The 22,929-nt window shown below is 38.5% G+C and overlaps 1 protein-coding gene and 1 pseudogene across 2 annotated transcripts in view; both read left to right on the top strand.

Annotated features, from left to right (window-relative positions):
* MCTP2 (multiple C2 and transmembrane domain containing 2) overlaps positions 1-22,929 on the top strand; it is a 646,489-nt gene that overhangs the window by 576,147 nt on the left and 47,413 nt on the right.
* Positions 19,885-21,946, top strand: LOC309867509 (large ribosomal subunit protein uL30 pseudogene; annotated as a pseudogene). The gene has a single exon. The product of its transcript is annotated as a large ribosomal subunit protein uL30 pseudogene (transcript).

Raw genomic sequence — 22,929 nt, 5'->3', positions numbered from 1 at the left:
TGTATAAATATATCGTGTAAAATGCTTAAAATATTTGACAATTTATTGTTTTATTTAACATTTATAAGATGATTTCCCAAGCCTTCCTTTCACAGAGGACTACATAATATACCTTCAAAAATATTTTAAAGGGTGTTTTTCAGCATTTTTTTCTCAGAACAATCCATCATCACACATTGTGATTATAATTTTTTACAACATAATTGCACCTTCTATTGACAACTTCTCAGGCATTAACTAATTATGCCATTTAATAAAATTACAGTAATTGCATTAAAAGATTATCTGTTGAAAATTTAAAAGGACACTCTTAACTACTCTAGCATATTTTCATGTTTATATTTTCAACTTTGTAATTGAATTGCACTCTCAGACAGAATCATAGCTAGGCTAACTGAAATCATTTGGTATTTTGGAGCATCCCAATTTGACTAGTAAGCATGAGATTTTTTTTTTTTTTTTTTTTAATTCCTAGAAGAACATACATTGCCGGTCTTCACCTGGCCCCATTAGATAACAAACGAATGGTTAACTCTCACTTTTGTATGACATGTGCCAGCTCTGTATGGGAATGCTTTTGTCTCTACCTACTGCCTCCTCTAAGCTTTCTTGAGGGATACACACACACACACACACACACACACACACACACGTTTTCTGCCTTCTGTGAGTTTTCTGGTTGGGAGCCATCGTCCTTTGCAGATTCTCAGTGAATTCAGTCTAGTTCTCTACTGTCCAGAAATATCCTACTGTTAATTTGAACTTGGTCCTGACTGTAGGGTCTTAAATCTTAGAGAAAGAAGAGATCAGGAGGTCATGTCACTCCTTGACCCAGCTAGTGCCCTCTTTAGGCTTGCCCCATTCATTCGCTCCCTCGCTTTCTACAACCATTGTCCAGCATCTCAAGCACTATTAGATACTGAGATACAAAGATGAAACTGTCATGCTAAGTCCTCCCCAGTCCCTTATCTGCCTCTCTTCTCCCCCCATCTCCCTTCATTCCTCTCTCCCTTCCTCCTCCTCATCCATCTACCCCTCCTCCCAGCTTCTCCCCGGCCTCCCTCCCCTTTTCTCTTGCCACCTCCCCTCCCTGCCTCCCTGCCACTCTCCACTGCCCTCCTCTTAAAGTTGAAACCAAAGCGGTGCCATTTAATGATGGACACACCCCATAAGAAAAATGAAATGTGTCCTTTGGAGATGAACTTTGATAATATGCAAGGGAATATTTTAAAAATAGGAAATGGAGGGGGGCACCTGGGTGTCTCAGTGGGTTAAGCCTCTGCCTTTGGCTCAGGTCATGATCTCAGGGTTCTGGGATCGAGTCCCGCATCGGACTCTCTGCTTGGCAGGGAGCCTGCTTCCTCCTCTCTCTCTCTCTCTCTCTCTCTCTCTGCTTGCCTCTCTGCCTACTTGTGATCTCTCTCTGTCAAATAAATAAAATCTTAAAAAAAAAATAGGAAATGGGCTACAAGAGTGGGTAGGGATTATTATCTGGTATCACTATTGGTAGGTGTGGTGGTATTCTCCTAACTCAGAGGCTTCATGAGAGCAGGTGCACACGTACGTGCACATAGCTGCTGATTCATCATGGAGGATGTTAGGTAAGGACTTGGGGAAGACCTGTTCCAGGAGAGGACAGAAATGCAGATCATTGTATTATACACAATACTTTATGGCGTTCACGCATCAACTCTTTCTAGGGCTCATTCATGGGCATAGAATCACCAAATGCCAAGCACATGGCTCTGTCTTTAAAGCTCTGAACATTCCTCATGTTCGATCTAATAAATTAATTCTTCACATCAAAAATGGAGGAATTTTATTTCTATGACCTAATAATTCAGGTTAATGTGAAAACACTAAGGGCTTATTCAGTGTATTGTAGCCATATGTTGGAAGGATTGTTTTAGGACAGTGTGAGCTACACAATGACAAAGGCCTCATTTTCTACTTCTGCGTATGTCCTTAATGGCTTACGTGTTCTGTACACAGTAGGATTCTGATCAACGCTTCTTGGGAGAGAGTTAGAACCAGTACAAACCCATCTATGATCAGACACTGCTTTCTTTTTATTCTAATTCCTCCTCTGACCGTGATAGCCTGGGATCCCATCAGAGGGTAAAATCCAAAGACAGTCTAACAGCTGCATCATAACCTTGTGTAGTATGCATTTTTCTAGCTTTCTCTTGATGTTGCCCATCCAAGGGGGTGGTGCTGATCTAAAGCAAAAGGGCCAAAAGGCAGCCAGCAGTTGGAGAACCAGGGGGGAAGGGGGAAGGAGCTGGCAAATCTCTAACCCAGATCAGCATCCCCCAAAGGAGCGGGATTTTATTTTAAATTCTCATAGAGTTGAGTGCTTTTTTCCCCTCTTTCTCCATCTGTTTCTGTATGTGACACCTGGATGTGCAAACATTTTGTATGATGCAAAAATGGAAAAAAAATATAGAAATAAAAGAGAAGGAGAGGGAGAAAAATCACCAATGTGTGGGTGAAAAGTTATAACTGGTTCCCCGCTTTGGTTCGAACCTGTTGAAGAGCCATGTTCAGCACTTGTACTTCTGGCTAATTTGATGCTTTTTTTTTTTTTTTTTAATTTTATTTTTTTTTATTTGTGGTCCAAGCTTTGTCATTTGTTTCTAAGCTGTCATTTTTATTAGTCTCTCTGGCTGATCTTTGGGGTTCCCCATCAGGTGGCACGTGCTCTCCGTTGTCTGGCTGGGCTTGGCAAGTGGATGGCCCTTTTATTGCCATGTGCGATGCGAGCATGCTTGCCTTAGCCTGTAGCCTGTAATTAGACCCACTACAGGCGACAGTTACAGGAGAGCCTGGTAATCATTCCAGCTGCCTGATCCTATGTTTATGGAGAGAAACCTTCTTTGTGGTCTGGTGACGGTTTACTATGCTGTATTGTACTTTTTGCCGTTTGATTTATGACTTCAGAAGGTGTGTTTTGCTGCCTTTCCTCCTCTCTCAGTGTTGTGTTATTGGCTTTTTAAATAACAGCTAATTTCGGGGTGTGGGGGAGACATTCAGTGGCCTGATATTCCAGCTCTCACTTTGATTGAAAAGATGCAAAGACAGTTAATATCCAATTCAATAGGTCCTCCCCTAAGCCGTGTTTCTGTACAATGTTTGCTGACTTTTAATCTCACTGGGATTTTCTTGTAGTCCAAATTCATATGTACCCTGTGTGTGTGTGTGTGTGTGTGTACATTCATGTATGTATGTATGTATATGTATATATGTGTATATATATAGCCCAGATCCATATATATATTATATATAAATAATATATACACATTTATATTTATTTCCTGAATTCGTATATGTGTATGTTTCTTTAAAATGACTTTTCTATTTCCGAGCAAAGTTTTAAAAATTTTTGTTTCAAGTTTTTGCCAAAGATACTTCATTTTGTCAAGAAAAAAAAAAAAAAGAAGAAAGAAAGAAATGCCCTTCTCAGCTTACTAGGTGTTGAAAATGAGACCCTCATGGCTACTGTTTTAAGTCTGGAGAAACACGGAACTATAGAATGTTAAATCAGAGGCCCTTCACATTCAGTAAAATGATTTTTTCCAAGGCCTCGTGGCTCATTAGAACAGAGGATGCTGCTCAACCCCTATACACTTGTCTATTATGTGATGTTTGTGGTCATGAACCTTACAATTAAGGTTTTAGTTCATGAGTGTGAACTATGTCTGCATGGTAGCTGTGAATTATGTTCTTGAAATAAAAGAACATTTTTTCCTTAAGTCTTATGTTTGAACGATTTTGTATATGTCTGCAGACCTGCTGCTCAGAATGGGGCTTGGAGGAGCAAAAGTCTGTATACTTACTTCATATACATCTGGCTGACCCTTCTTTTACAGGTGGTAGGTCTTTCTCTTCTCTTCTTTTCTTTCTTTCTTTCTTTTTTTTTTTTTTTTTTTTTTTTTTTTTAGTATTTATTCACTTGACAGAGAGAGAGCATGCATACGTTGGGTTGGAGGGTGTAGGGTAGAGGGAGAGAGAGAATCCCAAGCAGACTCAGCTCACCAGTGCATGGTCTCACAAGGAGCAGATTCCAAGATCATGACCTTAGCCAGTATCAGGAGTCAGTCACTTAACTGACTGAGCCAGGTGATGGATCTTTCTAATCCAAACTTTATGTTGATAGTGATGAAGACATAAATACGATGATCATGATGGTCTGTGCTTTTGTGTTTAAGCTTTGACATCAGCCCTTAAAACCTGTTCTTTATCAGGTTACAGTAACAGTTAGTGAAATACTATCTAACATTTGTCTTTTGCTTAAAGAGCAACAAAACCCTAAGTATGAATTTGCTGATACTTTCTTCTCTGGTAGATTTCTTCTCTGCCGGAAGCCAGGTACATGCAATTATAAACTTTTTTGTAAACTGTTCCTTAGCAGAAACTGCTCTCCTTGGAAATCATTGAAGTCCTTACCATTTTGGTAAGGAAATTACTGTAGGTTAACCTTCCATCAGAATTTTACTTTGCAAAATTGGAGAATGGGATATGCTTTGCTCTTAAAAAATTGGCTGTGGCCACAGTCTCCTACACCTCTTTCAGAAAATTTAAGTTTGCATTTCATTGGTGAGATTTACATGTTTAATAATATATATATTTTCAAAAGATAAATAATTGATATCCCAGCAATTTAATGCACACACATGGCACCCACAGACATTAAGAGAGGAAGAGGAGGAAGAAGAGAAGAAAGAAAAAGAGGGAAAGAAAGAATGGCAAATAGCCTATTGCTTGAGTTTACTTAAAGATTGTCCTGCAGGTGGCGATAGAAACTCATAAATGATTAAAGTCCAAAGCAAATTTCTGTGGATGGCTTCTTGGGGATTTTAATTTCAGCAATTTATTTTTAATTTAATACAATTATCTATGAGCAGAAATCATTATATTAGTTTAAAAAAAACTCAAGTTTTGGCATTGTGTAATCTCGATTGATGATTCACTCAGATATTCTATGGTTTTTTCATCTTTAGGCATAAGGAATGGGATCTGGACTATTGTGAAGTTGGTACAGATTTCACAGGACAACCATTTTTAAGCCTGTTTTCCCCCTTTATTTTTAGTTTTCCTAACTAAAATTGTATGCCTGCCATTGGTCAGGGTTATAAAGCCCTTTGCTATTGTACTAAATTACTTAGGCATAGTGCTGTGTGTGTGTGTGTGTGTGTGTGCGCGCGCGTGCGCACGTGAGTGTGTCTGTACACAGATACACCTTCTCATCAGAGTATGACATCCAGTTGGTTTAGGAGGACATTTCCTTCCCTAGCTAACTGTTCGTGGTTAGTTTTAATCTGAGTGGGATCACGAATTCCTTGAAAGCAATTTTACCCGGGGATTAAAAACATAACATAAGTAATTTCTTTTAAAATATTAGAGGATGCATAGTAGAAACGGTAACATTTTTTCCAGTTACTTTCTTTATTTCATTTTGGATTTTAGGCATTGTTGAAGCAAAGTTAAAGCATTCAGTAGATCTTTATTTGGTAATCCAGTTTCAAAAGTTCTTAAACTGGTTTTTATGAGTATCTATTTCCATCTGCTATTTTTTCTTTTTCTCTTAAGCTTGGGTTTGAAAATGCTCACTCTAAAGCAATTTGCTGAAACATAAAGCTAATATACACCTCTTCTCTTTTCTTGTAGTCTCATTTGCAAAACCTTGGCAGTCCACATTTTCAAGGGGGAACTGCCTTGATTCTAAGAAAATGTAATTATTTTACTTTAAATGCGGTAGGCTTTAGATGCTGAGTGTCATCAACAGGCAGCTGTAATAGTCTTGAGCAAATTATATGAATTTCGGCCTTTGTCTCTTTTTTGGACATTTCACCAAGTCTTGTGATAAAGTTCAAAACCAATAAGGTCTTGTATACCATGAAGTTAGATACAGAATTTCTTATAATGGAAGAGGGAGAAAAAGAAAAAAGAACAGAAAAGAAACCCAGCCTTCTTATATTCTGTTTCAATTGCTATTCCAATTACTCATGAGGGAGAAAAGTGGAAAGTAAGTCAGACTCTCAGAAAACCTATTTTGCTGTCTTTGTATGAAGAATATTCAGTTCTCTGTTAGCAGCTGACCAAAATCCAATCCATTAAAAAATATATCGCGGTAAGCAGTTCTTGAAAATGTTTATAATAAATGGTAAAAGCCAAGCTTCCACTGTGAGATTAGCGGTTGGAACAGGATGTGTTCATCAGGAAATGGGTTATTGCCTGACCGATGTGCCTTGCCACATGACCTGCAGGACAGATGAAGATTTAAAAGCTTGGAGTACAAGGAGTTGATTTGACCCCCCCACACCACTGCCACCCAACCTTTGCTTTCTTTTGCATATTACAGTACTGTTTATCGCACCTGGCCTTTTTCTCAGTGAGTCGATTATGAAGTTCAACTTGTAGACAAAAAGCATCAAATATTTTGGAGGTTGTCCCCCTCCCTGCCCTCCCATGCTCATCTAATGACCCGTCCATATGAAAGAAAGCAATATCAGAGGCTCCCCTTCACAATTTTGCTTCCCATGGTTTTAGTTAGCCAGTGTCAACCAGGGTCCAGGAGCAGATGACCCTCTGTCTGACGTGCATCAAAAGGTCACTGGTAGCCTAGCACTCCATCCCAGGACCAACATCATTCACCTCACCACACCAAGTATTTTAGCATCTCTCGTCATCCCAAGAAGAAGAGGGAGTACCTACAAAAGACACTTTGAGAGAGGCCACATTCACGTAACTTCTGTTAGAGTATGTTGTTAGGATTGTTCTGTTTCATTAATCGTTGTTAATCTCTTACCGTGTCTAATTTATAAATTAAATTTTATCATGGGTGTGTATGTAGGGGGAAAAAACACAGCTTCTATGGGGCTCAGTACTCTGTAGTTTCAGGAGCCACTGGGGGTCTTGGAAGGTATCTTCCTCCCAGATACCAGGGGTCTACTGTAATTCACTTTTACAGAACAGACTCTGTAGCTTTAAACAATGATAAGAGAATTGTGAAAGACTCTTTTCCAGAAGTCTAGACTCCCTCCCTTCCTCCCTCCCTCCCCCCCTCCCATCTTAAAGATACAGGAAGTACGCAGAGGATTAAGGTGATTTTCCGGCTTCTGCTTGATTGCAAGCCAGTCTCAGACCTAGTGGACAGGAGCGATCATGAGTAATGCCTTCTATGGGGATGATACCTATAGTAACAGGCAGAGTGACTAAGAGATCAAATATGCTGGCTAAAAAGCCTTAGGGAAGCATTATGTGTCTGAGGTCTGATCTATTGTCTGGGAGGTCGGAGAGTGTTAATGCACTCTGCAAAGATTACACTCCCTCTCTAATTGCTCCGACACTTCCTTAAAGGATTTAAACAGTCAGGAAAGGTGACGCTCCTTGTCAATTTTTGTCTTGTGCCTGCAGTTGAAGTTTATCTGTCTTTCCGCTGAGACCACTAGATCAAGTAACCTAGCCGTTGTCAAAAGCATAAACTCTGAATTAAGAGTGAAAGCAATGAGAGATGTTATTTACAGCTCCATTATTATTTGCTCTTTAAATGTTTTGCCTTCCATTTCTGGTGTTTGCATTGGGAAAGTAACAGCATATCTGTGTTCAAAATGGGGACTGAAATGAGGCTAAGGCTTCCCGTCGATTTTTGATCAGATTGTTTTCTCCATGCTGTAAGGCCCAAGGTGGCCTCTTGCATTTGGGTTATTTCAGTTAAAGACATGGAGGATAGTGAACTTTAGCATTTCCCCTGCGGCATCCCCCACCACCAAAACTCACTCTCTCTCTCTCTCTCTCTCTCTCTCTCACACACACACACACACACACACACACACACACACACCCCATTCTGAAATGTTTATCCTGAATTAGGCATTTACAAGATTAACCCACCAGAAGGACCGGGTGACTTTGTCCAGACCATCACTGTAAATTTCAAATGTCTTACACACACATTTTTACAAAGCTCTCTTTTGCCTTAGAGAATGCTTCCTCAATCCTGTGCGTCTAGGAGCGGATATAGGAAATCTTATCAGACTCTGTGTCTCTTAATGTTGCTTTGATTATAACTCAGTATTTTCAAAATGACACCGAAAAGCTTCAAGGAAGGTTTTGCCAATTCTTCCGTGACGGTAGTTCAGGAAATATAGGGGATCTGTGTATCTGAGCAAGCATATTGAATCCTTAAATTCATCGTGTGTATAGCCGAAGGAGTGGGGAGGGCAAGCTTGCATTCCGCCCCGAGCGTTTCCTACCCGCTACGCACAGTGGCATCATTGAGAGGCAAGAATTCCTCTTAGATCAGTTCAAATCGCTAATACATGTGGCTTAGAGCCTACGATATAATATTTATGTAGCTTCCAAAAGACACTTGGGAGGATTCCCTGTAATTCACCATGGTAGTCTGAATGATGGGTGTAGAAGGATTTTTTTTTTTTTTTTTTTAAGAAATCCTTGTTTGTCCCATGGGATTTTCACACTTTTCGGCTGACGGCACTGTATTTTACTCATACTGTATAAAGCTGTCAGTGTATTCGTTATATGTGTCTCCGGAAGGCTCTGAGCAGATGACAGGAACAATTGCTAGAGGGGAAAAAACACATTTGAATCAACATCTTCAGAGCAGAATTTCTCCAGTGTCTCCCGTTCCTGCTCCTACGTGGACTGTCCCTCGCACTTTTTCTTCTCGCGTGCTCTCTCACACTGTTGGTAGATTACACTGAATGTTTCATCTGTATATAAAAATTAAAAATTCAAACAAAAATCTGGCCCGCATGAAGAACAGGCCCTTTGGGCATATGGTTCATTATGCATATTCGTTTAATTACTAAAACACTTGGGATGGCTTTCCTGCCCTTGCTTTCAACTTACAAAGTTGGATCTCTTCTGTTGCACAGAAAATGTAGCACAGGATTCTGCAGGAGCAAAAAAGAAAAGAGAAAAAAAAAGAGCCTTTGAAGAAATTACTAGAATTCACCAAAAGGAAGTGTGATTCTCACGATGAACCCAGTGGAAAGAAGAATTTCTCTCTGTCTCTCTCTCTCTCTTTCTTTCTCTTTTTGGTCCTCTTCCTCCCATGTCTGCCATTGCCCCTGAAGGCTGGTTTTACTGTGGTTCGTTTATATGAACACAAGCAGGGCAGGAACTGGAGACTGAGGCTTCAGATTTCAAGTACATTCCTTTGGAGGAGCAGCTCAGGTCTCTTGATGAAGTTGGCTAAGTTTTATTGGTTAGAAGGGGACTACTCTGAAAGTGTGACTTTAATTGATTTTTCAGGGCAAACAGGTGGTGATGGTTTAGACACGCTCTAGCCTCAATGCCATTCCTAATTTGGGGCTGCACATATAATAGCTTTATTAAAATATACAATCTCCTGGCTTTGCTTTTACCTGAACATCTGCCTCTCAGTTTTTAAAGGGCCTTTTAAAATATTTTCATTCTGTGCTTAAGTGGATCATATCCTAGAAAGGCTGAAGGAAGACTTCATTTTCTATTCGTGTCATCAAACTTACTATTTTGGGTTTGAAATGAAAGGCATTAAAATTCAAGCAGCATCTTTAAATAGGATCATTGTTGTTTCAGGAATTTGTGTTGTGGTGGTGGTTGTTTTGGGCACATTTATTTACACGATGCAACAGATTTTGAATATAACAGGCCAAAAACAGAATTTGTCGGTGCTGGGTTTTGATTTGAACTTTTATTTTGGTGAGGAAAAGATCGAGTGAGTGACTGTGTGTGAGTGGATAGGAAAGAGAGAGAGAGAGAGAGAACACATGTGAGCGTGCGTGTTTGTGTGTGTGTGTGTGTGTTTGTGTACATACTGAAGGACCCTATTTGGGGTTCCTTCCAGGTTTATAGTGATGTCTCACTGTTGTAGATTGTCTCAGATTCCCCCATCACAAGAAATTCAGGACTCTGAAAAGCATGTTTCGGGGAGAGGAAGATCCAAACCTGCCTTCATGTTTGTGTGTTGTGACAGGTATGTGGGCCTCTGATGGAAATTGTGTTCATTTTGATGAAGAAAATAGGTAGTCTGTCAGGGTAATGGGAGACCATTGAAGGCATTCTCATTCAGACTCCTCAAGGGATTGTGCTTTGCTAGAAATAATATCACTCCCTAATCACTCTTGGAGGGTTCCTGAATTAGAGCACCTTGGTCTGTTTTAGGCACACTGAATATGTATGGAGCTATTGCAGGCTTAATGGGAATGGATTGCAAACCTCCTTCTTTTAGTGCCAGAAATAAAGCTACAAGGAGAGTAACTTAATATAGTGAACTGCTTTACTTGATCACTGCACTAATGCTAATTAGATACACTTGCTTTATTACCCAGAGCGATTTTTTTCTGTATTCATTCTGATCTAATCTTTCTATGAACATGAAGGAGTCAGTCGTGAGTGTGATGTTTAAGCTCTTTACGTGTGATGTTTAAGTCACAATTGTAGCCTGATGTTCATGGGACCAAAGTCAGAGAACACTTTTCGAGAATGCTTTGTCCAGTGAGAATACGATTAGAGCCGCATCGGACTTCTACCCGCAGATGGCGCCCACCATGCCAACTGTTAGGCGTCTGAAATAATATTTATAGGTACATGCAATGAGATTTTTTTCCCTTGACCCCTTCAAGATACCCAGCTTTATGGGGAGTAAATAGAAGGGTGAAGATTTGTCCTCCCTTCCTTTAATCAGAGCAGAGAATTTGCCGATGGCTTTGAAAGATGTATTTACTAAAATCAGACTTTCTGTGGCTCAATTACCAGTTTCTGCAAAAACACGTAATGCAAAATGTATTGTTTGGTGGAAGACCTGAAATTATGATCGTTCCAGGAGGAAAAAGCTGATAGTCACAGCCCATTTGTGGCTTTCGTTCATTTAGTTCAGTGCTTTTCTACTTTGCAAACGTGTTGTTCTGCCTGGATGAGTGGTGTGGGGACTTTTATTGGGTCATTGTTGGACCATTTTCCATTTATATAATATCGTCTCACTGGCCTAAAAATCAGGATGCTGGATGGGCTATGTTCTATTCTTATGGCTCTAAGGGGGTGTCTGTTTCCTTTCTGTTTCCAACTTACAGAGCCTGCCATGTTCCCTGGCTCATGGTCCTTTCCTCCAGCCTCCCATCCAGCAAGGGAACATTGTTGAGTCCTCCCACGGCATCTCTCTGGCCTTGCTTTGCCCTCCCATCTTTTTCTGACTTTTCTCTTCTGCCTCCACCTTCCACGTGTAAGGACTGACCCTTGTGATGTCATTGGACTCAACCAGGTAATCCATGCTGATCGTCCTATGTTAAGGTTAGACGGTGAGCCACCTGAACTCCCATCTGTCTCCACCTTAGTTTCCCTTTGCACTGAAACATATGCACGGGTTCTGGGGACTAGGACATGGACATGGTTTGGGGAACCATTGTTCAGCCTACCACAACGAGGCCCTTCATTGCAGTCCTTCATTCCTGTTGTTTGTCAGATGCGTAAAGATTTATGAAGCAATCCATGCTGATCGTCCTATGTTAAGGTTAGACGGTGAGCCACCTGAACTCCCATCTGTCTCCACCTTAGTTTCCCTTTGCACTGAAACATATGCACGGGTTCTGGGGACTAGGACATGGACATGGTTTGGGGAACCATTGTTCAGCCTACCACAACGAGGCCCTTCATTGCAGTCCTTCATTCCTGTTGTTTGTCAGATGCATAAAGATTTATGAAGCAAGCATTGGCTCCTTGCATAGGAAGGAGCTTAGTGAGCCATACGTTTGGGAGGAGGGAAGAGGTTACAGACTATGGACATTTCAGTCAGAGTGGCTGGGAGAATTGTAGTTACAAATACATGTCACATGTTATCAGCAACTTGAAAGATTTCTGGTATTTGGTTAGCTCACTTGGCTTCACTCAGGGCAACTGGTGTATGATGAAGGGCTTTACCTCTAGGAGGAAGCTGTGTGCCTCTCCACATGGTAGGTCTTGCATATAAAAACCCCAACAAGAAGAGTAATGGGTGGGCTTGTTTCATAGGCCAACCCAAAGGGCTGAGGAGACCAGGAATGACTTGAAGGGTTGTCCAGAACCCGGAAGTAATTCCTGATGAGTGGATGAGTATAATTGGGCACGAGATCCATAGTGTTTCCCCATGTGATTTCCCACAGTTCCTCAAAATCCAAACCATGTTTAAGGAACCAACAAAAGCCTATAATATATTTTTAAAAATATTTATTTATTTGAGAGAGAGAGAGAGAATTCGAGTGGAGGGAGAAGAAGAGAGAGAATCCTTAAGCAGACTCCCTCCTGAGCATGGAGCCCTACGTGTGGCTTGATCCCAGAACCCCAGGATCATGACTTGAGCCAAAATCAAGAGTCAGATATTTAACTGACCCAGGTGCCCCCAAACCCAAAGCCTATAGTCTTTGTAAAATATCCTTTAGCATCGCGGACAAAAGTGATCTCACCTTTTCTCCTGGCTCATTGCACTTCCTTCCTAAAAGGTTTTTCTGTTTCTCATTTCATTACTCCATTCCCATAATTAAGGGGGAAATTATCTAGTTAACATTATCTAGTTAAATAACCGATCCTTTTATTTTGGGGTTTAGCTTATAATCGCATCTTCAACATATTTCCATGCCATACATGTCTAGCTGGCCCCCACTGAGTACCCTCCTTATCTCCAGCCCCATTTCTCTATGATCCCACCCAATTAGTTGTCTCACCACCTCTAAGCATGGGAAGACTTTAAATTTTTTTTTTTTTTTAACCACTGTCGTGTCTTTTGCTTGTACTTTCTTTCTCTTACTACAAAGAAGTCGAAAGTAAGCACTGCCCCTCTCTAGCATTGGACAAACGCAAAGGAATAAGTGAATAAATGTCTTCTTATTGAACCAGTGAATGGCCAGCGTGCTTTTCCACAGAAATAATTTGTGACCTAGAGACCAACAAACCTTATCTTCCAAGTGGCTTTCTTCTTGCTTCTATTACTGTCTTTTGACTTGGATGCGGTCATTCGCCTGCTTTAAGAAGCCTGGCAGTGATGATGACTCCTCCCTTCCATCCTTTGCCTTGAGTCCCTCTTAACAGTGCTCGAGGCAGATACTATCCTTCTCATTTTACAGATGAAAAAATATTATGTAATGTTTCCAAGAGCACATTGCTAGGACAGAGAGAGCCATGATTTAGATCCAATCAAAATGAGTATGTCCCAAGCACCATTAAATAAATGCTTAATGTTAGAAAATATATTTGCCTCAGAACTGTTGGAAATAACACAACAGGGAAAAGTACAGTGTGGTAGTTAAGAGCACTTGGCTCCATAGTCAAAGTCAACCACAAATTTAATTATTAACAATTTTATTTTCTCATTTAAAGTGTTCTTTTGATTACTGTATGATCGTATGTAATGATGTACTCTGATATTTTTATTTACAACCATATGTAAGTAAAACATGATGAGGAACTCCAGAAATGTGTGTGTGTGTGTGTGTGTGTGTGCACGTGTGTGCACATGCTTGAGTTTGAGGGAGTTTATACTGTAGCTTCTGGATGACAGAAAGGGTCTTATTCCTTTTTCAAAATAACAGCAAGTGCTCCGTACATAATAAACAGCCCATGAATGTTGGTTGGATGGAAGTTTGAATTAATTAATCAACTCAGCAGTTTTAATCGATTCAGAACCTATGGTATGTTTGCCCATCTTGACTTTCCAGGAATTGATGTAGAATGGAAGTAAACCACTCGCCAGGACTTTCTCCTGCTCATCATTTTCAAGCCACACACAAGTGTTCACATGGGGGATGCTGTACTGGGGGGATAGTTGTAATTCCTGCATCTGGAGTATCTTGGGTTCTATCCTCTTGCCTTGGTATAAAACCATCCTTTGGATTTTGATTTAGGGCTTCCTGGTCTGCCCTCCAGATTACTACAAGCTGCCTTATGTTGTACTGTCACCCCACTGCAGTGTTGGGGGACAGGTTGTTCAAATGCAAAGGATTTGGTTAGACTTTTAACACTCACTTTGACTCCCGTTTCAATTCAATAAATCTTTGAGTTTCTATTACATACAAGACACCATCCTATGTTTTATAAGAAATACAGTTATAAATTATATATGCTTCAGGATTTCAAAGAGTAAAACTTGAACAAAATGACCATGATGCCAGGCAAAATACATTTACTTGGTATTTATAGAACCAATTACAAGGCATTATGAAATAAGGGGCTTGTTCCAACTAGGGCAACCACTAAGAAAGAAAAAAAAAAAATAAAAAAGAACATTGGTAGAGGCACTTGGATTAAGGGAGAGAACCAGGCTCCCCACAGAGTGGGGAACCTGACATGGGGCTCCATCCCAGGACCCTGGGGTCATGGCCTGAGCTGAAAGAAGAGGCTTTAACCCACTGAGCCACCCAGGTGCCCTTTTGTTTTGTTTCTGTTTTTGTTTTTGGCTATTGCAAAGAGTGTTCTTGAAGCTACTAGAATGCATTTCATGGTGGGCATGTGCAAGAGTTTAGAGTCAGGCTCCTGGCTCTTGGCACAGCAGCCAACAGCATCACCTGGGAATGTTGTAGACATGGGATTTCCTGGGCCCCACCCAAACCTGTGGAACCAGAAATTCCAGGGGTAAGGCCCAGCAACCTTGTTTAAACCAGCCCCCTAGTACTTCTCATGTACACTAATTCTTATGTACACTAATGTTTGAAACCCACCACTCCCAAATTTATATTGAAGAGTGGAGTTACGAGGTTATCCCATCTACACATTGTGTTTGGTCAACATGAACCATTTCCCAAGTGATTGAACACCAGAGATCAAATCAAAGCTTATTGTTGTTCTGCATTTTGGAAGACTATTGGGATTCTCTGACTTTGTAAATTCTATCCCATCTGGTGTGTGATGTGGTACGTTGGTGTAGTTTTAATTTGCATTTTCCTCATTACAAATAAGAGTTCTACGTTTGGGGGGCCTTTTTGCTGCTTTTGTTCTTCTTTACCCCCTCCGTTTTTACTGATTTATAGAAGTGTCTCATTAATCTAGAGAGAAATTCTTCATGAGAAAAATATCTTCTCCAAGTTTGTGGCTTATTTCTTTACTCTATATTAACTTGTGATGAAAATATTCTTGTATTTCATGTCAGATTTATCAGGTGTTTTTTTTACCTGTGGTTTGTGTATTTTGTATCATTATTGAGGATTGTTCGTATCCCAAAGTTATAAAGATGTTCTTTAATTTTTTGTTTTTTACATTAAAATTTTAAAAAAGATTTTAGTTATTAATTTGACAGAGAGACAGAGAAAGAGAGAACACATGGAGGCAGAGCAGCAGGCAGAGAGAGAGGGAGAAGCAGACATCCCACTGAGCAGGGAGCCCAACATGGGGCTCAATCTCAGGACCCTGTGATCATGACCTGAGCTGAAGGCCAACACTTAACCAACTGAGCTACCCAGGCACCCCTACATTAAATTTTTAAAGCTACTTTTGATTGCATTGTTGTTTTCTAGCTATCTAGTTAAACTAATTCCAATTCTTGAATCTTCTACTTTTTTCCTAGTGATCTGCAATTTTCAGAAAATTATAGATCAGGTTTCCACATATGGGTGGGCTTGCCCATTAGTCTCTTGTCTATACCTGTAATGTTACACAAACATCATTTGGCTTTAGCATGATTCTAATTTATTTTTAATTTTCAGGAATGCCTTGGCTATTCTTGGCTTTTTGCCCTTCCACATAAAAGTTGGAATTGAGGGCGCCTGGGTGGCTCAGTGGGTTAAGCCGCTGCCTTCGGCTCAGGTCATGATCTCAGAGTCCTGGGATCGAGTCCCGCATCGGGCTCTCTGCTCAGCGGAGAGCCTGCTTCCCTCTCTCTCTCTGCCTGCCTCTCCATCTACTTGTGATTTCTCTCTGTCAAATAAATAAATAAAATCTTTAATAAAAAAAAAAAAAAAGTTGGAATTGATATGCTATAGTCCACAAAAATAGAACAAGACAAAACCAGTATTGAAAAATAAGTCACACTCAAAATTATTTAACTGTCAAAATCAAGACATTGAAAAATTACAGCAAAATGAAACCGAATGAGTTAGAAATAAAAATAAGAGCAAAATCAATGAAGTAGAATACATGTGTAAAATAAAAGGGAAAATAAAATTAAAAATTGTCTCTTCAAAAAAAAGCTTAGTATAATTGATTATTTTCTGAGAATTTTCAACATACAAAATAAAGGCACAAGTAAACAGTGTCTGACATTAAAATGAGGAAAAAATAGATGAAGCAGAGATTAAACATAAGAGGATACTATGAAATCTTATGCTTTAAATGTTAAAAAAATATGAAATAGATTAAACTTATAGAACAACATATCAAAGTGACTGAAAAAGAATGAGAACATTAATGACCTTAAAACCATTAAATAATTGAATCAGTAATTTAATATCCTTCCAGAAAATAAACTGAGGCAACTTTAGAGGTAAATTTTACCAAACTTTACAAGAACATATAAATCCTGTCATACATACATTCCTTCCAATTATCTTCTGGCTCTTACCATTTTTTTGGAAGAGTCAGTTGTCAGTTTGATTGTTGTTCATTGGGAAGACTTCCTTTCCTTTCCTTTCCTCCTTCTTCTTCTCTCTCCTTTCCTTTTCCTTCTTCCTTCCTTCCTTCCTTCCTTTTTCTCCCCAGTGTCTGCCTTTGAAGCTTATTTTTGTCATCAGTTACGTGCAGTTTTGCTTTGAGGTGCCTACATGTGGTTTTCCTTCTCTTCATCATATTTGAGTTTCTTTAAATCTGTAACTTCACATCTTTTATAAATTTTGGACAGTTCCCATCCAGTATCATTTACAGCTTTTCCTCTATTCTCTCTTTCCTTTCTTCTCCTGGATTCCATATTTTTAGGTATAAATGAAATTTTTCTCAGTGTGCATGGGGTTTTTGTACTGTATTTTCTTAGCATATTTATCTTTTTTCTGCCAATACACCAAATCATGAATCTTCTCTTTTCCGATCTGTTATTAAATTCATTTTAGGAGTTCACACTTTTACTTATCTTTTTTTTTTTTTTTTTTTTTTTTAATTTCTAGCCTTCCATTAGATTCTGTTTTAGAGATTCCAACTCTCTGCTGATATTCTGCATGCTGTTACCCATTTTCCTGGGTAATTGAAACTATTTTAAAATTTATATCTGATTACTCTAACCTCTTAATTACCTACTTATTCTGGTTGTCTGTTTTTCTCTTAATTTTTGGTCATTCTTTTTAATTCTAACCATGACTAATTTTTTTTTATTAAATATTGCATAAGATTTATTAAAATGATAAAGGGGATATGGAACTGTGTTGTTTCCACTGAGAGGATATAGGGGAGGTAATAAGAGTCTAACAAGTCTTTATTATACAGTTAGGGTTGAAATGATCCAAGGTAGGAGGATTTCAGGCATTCTGAGGGTGGGTCTATTTCTGGTTACCCCTATACTTCTGCATAGCCCTTCAGGTGTCTTAATGAAAACCTGTTGTGTCTACGAGAGCCCTTTGTTCCTACTACTCCTTCACAGTCTGTGAGATTGCTAAAAGCTTTTAGTTTCCACTTTCTGCTTGGTCTCAACCTTTCACCCTAAACTTGCATGTCTTAGAAAATCGTAAATCAGGAAAACTGCATGGCGAATGACGGGCTTGAATCTCTCCTGTTCATTTTGTCTCTGAAGTTTCGGCTGCCATAGTTTTTGTGTACTCTGATTTTTTAGCTCCCTAGATTACTAAAATAGAAGCAAGCTCTAACCTGTCACTATGTCATCCACATAGTGAATTGGGCAAAAGAAACAAAAAATAAATAAATGAATAAATAAAATCCCCGAAAGAGATAAAGCAGTAGCAAACCAAGCCACCAAGCTTCACCTCATTGCATTTGTCTTCCATTCTTGGTCTTGTCTCCATGGTCCCTGGATACCTTTATTGTTCTCATATGTCTTCAACTAGAGTTTGTTAATTTGGGTGTAGTATCCAGTCTTCACAGTTGTTTTATGGGTCTTTGTTTTTGTGTGAGTTTTGTTTTTCTGCAGGAAGATTGAGGTAGAGCTTCAACTTCATGCTGAAAGGTTGAAGTTTATGTTTCTCCTTAACACATGGGTTTAACATGAAGGTGTCTTAGGATTCTTTAAATCAAACCATACCACTCCCAATGTATGGGTTTTACTGACTCCCCATTTTGTTCTACATTGTCTCATTACACACAGAGTAGCCTCTTTTTTTGTAAGTCAATATTTATTTAGATTGGTGTACAGATTTATCATTGCTTTTGAGCACATACATCCTTGCATTCAGCCTTTGGACCAGGAATAATTTTCCTTCTCTTTAAAATAAATCTGTACAGAATCATGAGCATCTTTTGGTGATAAGCACTGCTGGCTCATATATTTCTGAAAATGTCTTTGTTTTACTCATAAGATAATTTGCTAGATATACTATTCTGAATTGAAAGACTGAAATTTTATATGTGCTATAGTGTCTTTTTGCTTTCTTTTTTGCACTGAGATAAAGTCACTCAAATTGCTTTTTCTTTGCAGTTGAGCTGTTTTTTTCTCTTTAGATTTAGTTTCTTTTTTGTTCCCAGGTGTTTTTCCGTTCTGCTATGGCATTTTTATATCTAAATTCTTCATATATCATGGTATATATGGTATCACGGTATGTATACATGTGGTATATATATCATGGTATATATATCTTTTCTTTCTTTCCTTCCTTCCTCCCTTCCTTCCTTCTTCTTGTTTGTTTCCTAGATGGGTATCTTTCTACAATTTTGGGAAATTCTCAGGCATTTTATCTTCATATATTGCTTCTTTCCCATTCTAGTGTTAACTCTTTCTCCCTACCCTGAACATCTCCTTTGTATCATCCATGTCTTTTAACTTCTCTTTATATCTGTATCTCTGTCTCTCTGGCCTACATTCTTAATAATTACTTTCAGAATCATTTTGCATTTCACTTATTTTCTCTTCAGCTTCTTCTAATCTTTTAATCAGTATACTGATGGTGTTTAAATTGCATACTTACCACTTTATATTATTCCTCACCAAAAATCCAGCTCAAATTCCATGGTCCATCTTTAAAATAATTTCCTTTCCTTCTCTACCTTCATTATATTCAGTTAGCAGAGGCTTAGGAAAGCATGGCTATTGGAAAAAATCTGCCTCTTGACAGATGTAGTACAAGTTCTGTAATCCTTTCTCCTTTCCTCTCGTCTAGATTATGTAATTAGAGCTGTCCTCAAGCTCTAATTCCTCCTCCGTAGCCTCAGTCAGATCATGACAGCGGATAACATAAGGGTCCTTCTTCTGCTCATAGCCCTTCAACAGCCACTCCCTTAGAATATACTTCAGAGATCTTACAGCCATGTTCCAGGCCCCTCAAGACTGACTCCTAGTCCTTTCTCACTTCTGTTCTCTTTCTAAGTCTCTTACTCACTCTGATCAGCCACAGGGGTTCTTGCCATCCCTTGCACGTACCAGGCATACTTCCACTTTGGGACCTTTGGATACACTATTCCTTTTGACCAGAAACACGACTGAACTGGATTTCCACTCTTCCTCCAAGGACTTGGCTCACATGTTGCTCCCTCCACAAGGCCTTCCCTGGCTGCCTCCACTTATAATTGTACCCCTTTACCTGTTGCCTTGTATTACCTTCCATTCATCGCTGTTTGGTTTATTTTCACATTTCTAGTTTTTAATTGTCTGTTACATAATATAGAGTTTGCTTATTTATTTTATCTATCTCATGCCTATCCCCAAATACAGTGTAGATTCTATTAAGGCTGTTTTGTTATTGTTGAAATTGTTAGGGGTGGTGGTAGGTTTGCTGGTTTTGTTCACTTTTGTCTCTCAATCAACGTGGTTCAGCTTTTCCCGCGGGAACCATGGATGATACAGAGGAGAAGAAAAGGAAGGTTCCTGCTGTGTCAGCAACCCTTAAGGAAAAAAAAAAAAAAATTTCACAGAGCTATTGATCAACCACCTGAGTAAGACATTTGCCCAAAACATGCTTTGAAAGGGAAACAGGAAGTTTATCTACGAAAAAGCTAAGCATTACCACAAGGAATATGTGCAGATGTACAGAACTGAGATCAAATAGGTAGGATGGCAAGAAAAGCTGGCAACTTCTACATACCTGCAGAACCCAAGTTGGCGTTTGTCATCAGGATGAGAGGCATCAGCGGTGTGAAGCCAAAGGTTCAAGGATTGTGGAACCATATATGGAATGGAGGTACCCAAACCTGAAGTCAGTGAATGAATTGATCGATAAGCATGGTTGTGGCAAAATCAAGAAAAAGTGAATTGCCCTCGTAGATAACACATTGGTTGCTCATAAATATGATATGATTGATAAATGTGGCATGATTTGGTATGGAGGTTCTGATCCATGAGATCTATACTGTTGGAAAATATTTCAAAGAAGAAATAACTTCTTATGGCCCTTCGAATTACCTTCTCCTTAAAGGGGAATGAAGAAAAAGAGCACTCCTTTTGTAGAAAGTGAAGATGCTGGCAACAGGGAAGACCCAGGCTATTTAGAAGGATGAACTAAGGTATCTACCATGATTATTTTTGTGATCTGGTCAGTTACTAAATAACTACTTCAAATTGAAAAAAAGAAAAAAATTAAAAAGAGCAAATGAACATAGTTTGTACTATTCAACAAATATTTAATGAAGGGAAAATGAACAATGAATTTCTACTTGAAGTAAAGCAGTGATGATAAGATGGGGTTAGTATACAGTGCTCTGGGTTGTGTTTAAAGGAAACATGCCCAAGGTGATGAAATGCTGAAAGAGTAGCTTTCTAGATGAGCAAAGGGTATGTTCAAAAGCAAAATCCTGAACACCATTTCATGTATGGGGTCTGCAAAGAGTGTATCTTGATTTTGAATCTAGAATTTGTGAAGGATATTAACTTATGAATAATAGTCAATATAAGCAGGTTCAAGGAAGATCTTACATATTAAGCTATCATGTCTCCATGTCATAATGTAGGCCAGGAACCTATAAAGACTTTTAATCAGATAAGTGGACATTAGAACACCTGGAGGTGTTTTTTGGTGTATACTATGGTTTTTCTTTATTACAGTAGTATGTACAACACTTTTTTTTCTCTTTTCACAGTAATAAAGTAAGTTCTACTTTCTTGAGAAGTAGCTGCTTACTGATTTGTTAGAACAATGAATGTGTACTTGGTCAAATTAAAAACAGATTCTTATACTATTCTCTCTTTGTTTAACCTTGGAGTTCTTTGGAATAGAAGTAGCATAACTGTGTTTCATTTTTTACCTAATACCTTTATTCTAAAATAATCATATGTGTAAGAATCTCTTCTCAAATTATTCCCTGTGCTTATGGATGGTTACTCATAAAGACTGTCTGATTATTTCAAGACACTTTTTAAATATTTTAATTTTCAGCATAACAAATGAACTGATTTTCACAATATTAGGAAAGAAATGTGTGTTGTTGTTGTTGTTGTTGTTGTTTTCTTGTTGGTCATAAGGCAAAGACCACTCCAGTGGTTTTCACTGAGGGTAAGTCTCCTCTTCAGTATTTTGCAGATGAAACACCTTCTAACCCCTTTGAATAATCAATCCAAGCTCTTGAACTTTGAAGCAGAAGTGCCTTAACCAAAATAAATCAACTAGCCTTTCCTTCATGCTTCTTGGGATAATGCTTGTCTGTATGATTTTAACTCAGTGGTCTAGTAAGGTGGGAGTTTGGGCCGGTAGGAAGGAAGATGATTATTGAGTTAATTTTCATCTGTTTTCCTTCTAGGATATCTGTTCATTTTTACTCTGATGTTAAGTCTTAACTGTATTTGTGAAATGAATCTTGACCTCTTTTTTCTCTCTTTAGAAACCTCAGTGTTTGAGTTGTAGGAACGAGTAACTTAGAAAGTACAGTGTTCATGACTGAAACTTGATATAAAAGTTTTTCAGCAATTTTCTACCAAAAGTGAACATTTTTTATTACGTACTTAATGTATTTATGCTATCTTAAGTCATCCTATGTCATTCTACAGTAGAATAGCAATTTAAGATTATCTAGTTAATCTGACCAATATTGAGTCAAGGTGATATTCTGTAAACAATAATCATATTAATTAATTAATTAATCATATTATTAATCATTAGTGGTGAGTCTAATGATTTATGAGAACAAATAAACAAAAAGAGCAGCCCTATCAAAACTTTTATATTGAAATGAGGATCTTGATTCCATTTTTCAGTTTCTTTTAACATTATTTTCATGGGCAATGTGTGATCATTATTTGTATGTTTGTTTTGTTTGTCTCAACAAAGGTAGTGTTTTTAGGAGTTATTCAGAGACTTGGCTTCATGTAATCTGGCTGTTTTCTAGTCTTAAATCCACTCTCAAGGGACAGGACAGAATCTTAATATAATTTCAAATGAGGCTATCCCAGAGTATTTAGGAAAACAGCAGTGCCATTGAACTTGGTATCCCAAGTTAAATATTTGCAAGCGAGGCATCCTCTTGGATGTGTAGAAGGTAATTCAGCCATTGGATTGCTTGATTACTTATTTACAAAAGACTTCATAATGAAACCTGAGGAAAACATAGCCTGATTTGTTCTTTAAAACTTCTTGTGATGTAAGGTAACATCTTTGTCCTGTCATATCTAATTAAACAATATCTAGAGGATTTACACAAATGTCTATGGCATTGCTGAATAGGTTCATCAGTCACAGCTCCCTTGGTACCACGGACTCTCTCACACATATTTCTGTCTTTAACATTTTCCCTAGAAAAACATGAAGTCTCTTTATGAATCATTTTTTCCTCATCTGAGACTTGTCATGTATTTATTTTTGAATCTATTTTTATAAAAATTTTGTTAAGTTTTGAGGCAAAAAATGAAATATCTGTAGCTAAAGGTTTAAGGTAATTTCTTAAAGTTAC

This window comes from Mustela nivalis, assembly GCF_964662115.1.
Source record: "Mustela nivalis genome assembly, chromosome: 6".
Classification (NCBI taxonomy): Eukaryota; Metazoa; Chordata; class Mammalia; order Carnivora; family Mustelidae; genus Mustela; species Mustela nivalis.
Note: the sequence above shows the minus strand (reverse complement) of the source record. Positions and strands in the feature narration are given on the sequence as shown.